Raw genomic sequence first — 6,212 nt, 5'->3', positions numbered from 1 at the left:
CAATGTGGAGGCTATATACAGGGGGTTACCGGTACAGAGTCAATGTGGAGGCTATATACAGGGGTACCGGTACAGAGTCAATGTGGAGGCTATATACAGGGGTACCGGTACAGAGTCAATGTGGAGGCTATATACAGGGGGTTACCGGTACAGAGTCAATGTGGAGGCTATATACAGGGGTACCGGTACAGAGTCAATGTGGAGGCTATATACAGGGGTACCGGTACAGAGTCAATGTGGAGGCTATATACAGGGGGTACCGGTACAGAGTCAATGTGGAGGCTATATACAGGGAGTACCGGTACAGAGTCAATGTGGAGGCTATATACAGGGGGTACCGGTACAGAGTCAATGTGGAGGTTATATACAGGGAGTTCCGGTACAGAGTCAATGTGGAGGCTATATACAGGGAGTTCCGGTACAGAGTCAATGTGGAGGCTATATACAGGGAGTTCCGGTACAGAGTCAATGTGGAGGCTATATACAGGGAGTTCCGGTACAGAGTCAATGTGGAGGCTATATACAGGGAGTTCCGGTACAGAGTCAATGTGCAGGGGCACCGGCTAGTCGAGGTAATATGTACATGTAGGTCAAGTTAAAGTGACTATGCATGGATAATAAACAGACAGTAGCAGCAGTGTAAAAGAGGGGTCTTTGATTAGCTGTTCGGGAGTCTTATGGCTTGGAAGTAGAAGCTGTTAAGAAACCTTTTAGACTTGGCGCTCCGGTACAGCTTGCCGTACAGTAGCAGAGAGAACAGTCTATGACTAGGGTGGCTGGAGTCTTTGACAATTTTTAGGGCCTTCCTCTTACACCGCCTAGTATAGAGGTCCTGGATGGCAAGAAGCTTGGCCCCAGTGATGTACTGGGCTGTTCGCACTACCCTCTGTAGTGCCTTGCGGTCGGAGGCCGAGCAGTTGCCATACCAGGCAGTGATGCAACCTCTCGATGATGCAGCTATAGAACTTTTGAGGATCTGAGGACCCATGCTAAATCTTTTTAATCTCCTGATGAGGAATAGGCTTTGTTATGCCCTCTTCACACCCGTCTTGGTGTGTTTGGACCATGATAGTTTGTTGGTGATGTGAATACCAAGGAACTTGAAGCTCTTAACCTGCTCCACTGCAGCTCAGTCGATGAGAATGCGGGCGTGCTCGGTCCTCCTTTCCTGTAGTCCACAATCATCTACTTTGTCTTGATCACGTTGAGGAAGAGGATGTTTTCCTGGCACCACACGGCCAGGTCTCTGATCCCCTTCCTATAGGCTGTCTCATCGTTGTCGGTGATCAGGTTTACTACTGTTGTGTCATCGGTAAACTTGATGATGGTGTTGAAGTCATGCCTGGCCATGCAGTCATGAGTGAACAGGAAGTATAGTAGGAGATCAGCGTGGTGGATTTTTTTTGTTACCTACTCTCACCACCTGGGGAGGTCCGTCAGGAAGTCCAGAATCCAGTTGCAGAGGGAGATGTTTAGTCCCAGTGTTCTTAGCTTATTGATGAGCTTTGAGGGCACTATGGTGTTGAACGCTGAGCTGTAGTCAATGAATAACATTCTCACATAGGTGTTCCATTTGTCCAGGTGGGAAAGGGCAGTGTGGAGTGCAATAGAGATTGCACCATCTGTGTATCTGTTGGGGCGGTATGCAAATTGGAGTGGGTCTAGGGTTTCTGGGATAATGGTGTTGATGTGAGCCATGACCAGCCTTTCAAAGCACTTCATGGCTACAGACGTGAGTGCTACGGGTCGGTAGTCATTTAGGCAGGTTATCTTAGTGTTCTTGGGCACAGAGACTGTGGTGGTCTGCTTGAAACATGTTGGTATTCCAGACTTAGTCAAGGACAGGTTGAAAATGTCAGTGAAGACACTTGTCAGTTGGTCAGCACATGCTCAGAGTACACGTCCTGGTAATCCATCTGGCCCTGAGGCCTTGTGAATGTTGACCTAAAGGTCTTACATCGGCTACAGAAAGAGTGAACACACAGTCGTCCGGAACAGCTGAAGCTCTCATGCATGCTTCAGTGTTACTTGCCTCGAAGCGAGCATTGAAGTAATTTAGCCTTTCAGGTAGGCTCCTTTCACTGGGCAGCTCGTGGCTGTGCATCCCTTTGTAGTCCCTAATAGTTTGCAAGCCCTGCCACATCCGACGAGCATCGGAGCCGGTGTAGTACGATTCAATCTTGTATTGATGCTTTGCCTGTTTGATGGTTCGTCGAAGGGCATAGCGGGATTTCTCATAAGCTTCCGGCTTAGAGTCCTGCTCCTTGAAAGCGGCAGCTCTACCCTTTAGCTCAGTTGCTTGTAATCCATGGCTTCTGGTTGTGGCATGTACATACGGTCACTGTGGGGACGACGTCATCGATGCATTTATTGATGAAGCCACTGACTGACGTGGTGTATTGCCATGCCATACATTATGAAGGAATGGGGTGTCAGAAGGAATTGGGTGCAGAAGGAATGGGGTGTCAGCTATGACATGGCACCTTGAGTTTGAAAAAATATTTTGTTTATTGAACTACAGTAAGTGAAATGGATTTATACCCGGTAACAGAATTAGGGTAACGGAATTACATCATGGGTCCCTGATCTGTATTACACAGAAAAGCATCATTATGAATGTGAATGTCATTCTCCTCATGTTTCACAAATTTGAACAGCAGAGCACACTAGAGTACAGTGCAGTACAATACAATACAGAACAGGAGAGCGGAGCTCAGTGCAGTAGCATTGTCTTACGTTAGTTAGCGCACCAAACTGTGGGTTGGGACCCATTTGTGGTTCGCAACAGGGGTCCGGGTGGGTGGCGGGATGACATTAAAAAAAATATACTCAACGTTTTGGGGGGGTTGCACATACATTTTGGCGATAGAAAAACACTTTCAGTGTAAACTTAAACGACAAAAAAATAATATTAAGGATGTAGAAAAGATATTGGACATATATAATTTTATAGTAGCCTATAATCTAAGAATTTACAATCAACAAAATAAAAGCTAGTCAGGCCCCCATTGATGTAGTTAAATTGAGCATAAGTAATATGGCTACAGGTTCATCTGCCTCACCTAAAGCCCATTATTGTGGGAAGCTGCTATAGACCACCAAGTGTTAACAGTCAGTATCTGGATAATATGTGTGAAATGCTTGATAATGTATGTGATATCAACAGAGGTATATTTTCTGGGTGATTATTGACTGGCTTTCATCAAGCTAATGACTTAAAAAGCTTAAAACTGTTCATTCCAGTGCCTGCAACCTGGTTTAGGTCATCAGTCAACCTACCAGGGTAGTTACAAACAGCACAGGAATGAAATCATCAACATGTATTGATCACATCTTTACTAATGCAGCAGAAATGTGCTTTAAAGGAGTATCCAGAACCATTGGCTGTAGTAAATCACAATACAGTAGCAATATATAGGAAAACCAAAGTTCCAAAGGCTGGGCCTAATATAATGTATGAGAGGACATACAAGAAGTTTTGTAGTGATTTCAATGTTGTTGTAAATAATATTTGTTGGTCCATAGTGGGTAATGAGGAGCAAACAGACGCTGCACTTGACACATTTACGAAATAGCTTATTCCAGTTACTAACACGCATGCATCCACTAAGAAAATGACTGTAAAAATGGATTGATGAGGAATTGAAAAATTGTATGGTTGAGAGGGATGAGGCAAAAGGAATGGCAAACAAGTCTGGCTGCACAATCAATTGGCAAATCATGTGACGAAACTGAATAAAAATAATAAGAAACTACACTATGAAACAAAGAAAAAGGACAAAGAATGATAGTAAAAATCAGATGGCTCCCGAGTGGCGCAGCGGTCTAAGGCACTGCAACTCAGCGCAAGAGGCATCACTCCAGTCCCTGCATCGATTCCAAGATGAATCACATCCGGCCATGATTGGGAGTTCCATAGAGCGGCGTACAATTGGCCCAGCATCGTCCGTTGTTGGCCGGGGTAGGCCGTCATTGTAAAGAACTATTTGTTCTTAACTGACTTGCCTAGTTAAATAAAATGTTAAATAAAAAGAATATTGCCAACTACTTTAATAATTTTTTCATTGGCAAGATTAGCAAATTTAGGCATGACATGCTAGCAACAAATGCTTACACTACACATCCAAGTATATCTGACCAAATTATGAAAGACAAGCATTGTAATTTTGAATTCCGTAAATTGAGTGTGGAAGAGGTGAAAAAATCGTTGTCTGTCAACAATGACAAGCGACCAGGGTCTTACAACTTGGATGGAAAATTACTGAGGATAATAGTGGATTATATTGCTACTCCTATTTGCCATAATTTAAATTTAAGCCTACTAGAAAGTGTGTGCCCCCAGGCATGGAGGGAAGCAAAAGTAATTCCACTACCTAAGAATAGTAAAGCCCCCTTTAATGGCTCAAAAAGCCAACCAACCCATAGTAAACTTTTGAAAAAAAATTGTTTGACCAGTTACAATGCTATTTCAAAGAAAACAAATTGACAACAGACTTTCAGCACGCTTATAGGGAAGGACATTCAACAAGCACAGCACTTACACAAATTACTGATGATTGGCTGAGAGAAATTGATCATAAAAACATTGTGGGGGTTATTTGTTAGACTTCAGTGCGGCTTTTGACATTATCGATCATAATCTGCTGATGGAAAAACTTGTGTTGTGGCCTGCTATATTGTGGATAAAGAGTTACTTATCTAACAGAACACAGAGGGTGTTCTTGAATGGAAGCCTCTCCAACATAATCCAGGTAAAATCAGGAATTCCCCAGGGCAGATGTCTTGGTCCCTTACTTTTTTCAATCTTTACTAACGAGTAAAGCCAGTGAGTCTATGTATGTAGATGACTCAACACTATACACGTCAGCTACTACAGTGACTGAAATGACTGCAACACTTAACAAAGAGCTGCAGTTAGTTTCAGAGTGGGTGGCAAGGAATAAGTTTGTCCTAAATATTTCAAAAACTAAATTCATTGTATTTGGGACAAATCATTCACTAAACCGTAAACCTCAACTAAATCTTTTAATAAATCATGTGGAAATTGAATAAGTTGAGGTGACTAAACTGCTTGGAGTAACCCTAGGATTGTAAAGTGTCATGGTCAAAACATATTGATACAACAGTATCTAAGATGATGAAAAGTCTGTCAATAATAAAGCGCTGCTCTACCTTCTTAACAACACTATCAACAATGCAGGTCCTACAGGCCCTAGTTTTGTCGCACCTGGACTACTGTTGTCGTGTGGTCAGGTGCCACAAAAAGGGACTTAGGAAACTTGCAATTGGCTCAGAACAGGGCAGCACAGCTGGCCCTTGGATGTACACAGAGAGCTAACATTAATCATATGCATGTCAATCTCTCCTGGCTCAAAGTGGAGGAGAGAGACTTCATCACTACCTGTATTTATGAGAGGTATTGACATGTTGAATGCGCCATGCTGTCTGTTTGAACAACTGGAGCACAGCTAGAACACCCATGCATACCCCACAAGACATGCCACCAGAGGTCTCTTCACAGTCCCCAAGTCCAGAACACACTATGGGAGGCACACAGTACAACATTAGAGCCATAACTACATGGAACTCTATTCCACATTAAGTATCTGATGCAAGCAGTAAAATTAAATTGAAAAACAATATAAAAATACACCTTATGGAACAGCGGGGACTGTGAAGCAACACAAACATAGACGGACACACACAATAACATACGCACTATACACACACATCTTTTGTATTGTAGATATGAGGTAGTGGTGGTGTAGGGGCCTGAGGGCACACAGTGTGTTGTGAAATCTGTGAATGTATTATATATTTTTTTAAATGGTATAAACTGCCTTAATTTTGCTAGACCCCAGGGAGAGTAGCTGCTGCCTTGGCAACAGATAATAGGTAATAAACACAAATAAAAAAATACATGTGGGCTCTCTACATCCCTGTAGAGGTACACCTAGCCTGATCCAAAATCTGAATGTGCTGCTTTAGTTAACTTCTCTGTGTGCTTTCAAGCACATACTGATCAGAGACCAGGCTATGGTTACCGTCCCATATTCAAACCCTGTGGTTATCACATATCGAACACGTTACACATTCTTAATCACTTTAATAGAGCACCAGTTCTCACCCTGAGAGAATAACTGTGGATCCTGTTAGCTAATGTGGGTGTGTATTAGTATGGTTTACCTCCAGAGTTATTTATATCTGTGTTT

The sequence above is a fragment of the Oncorhynchus nerka genome, linkage group LG3, assembly GCF_034236695.1.
Source record: "Oncorhynchus nerka isolate Pitt River linkage group LG3, Oner_Uvic_2.0, whole genome shotgun sequence".
NCBI lineage: Eukaryota > Metazoa > Chordata > Actinopteri > Salmoniformes > Salmonidae > Oncorhynchus > Oncorhynchus nerka.
The sequence above is the reverse complement of the archived record's forward strand: the minus strand, read 5'-3'. Positions refer to the sequence as shown.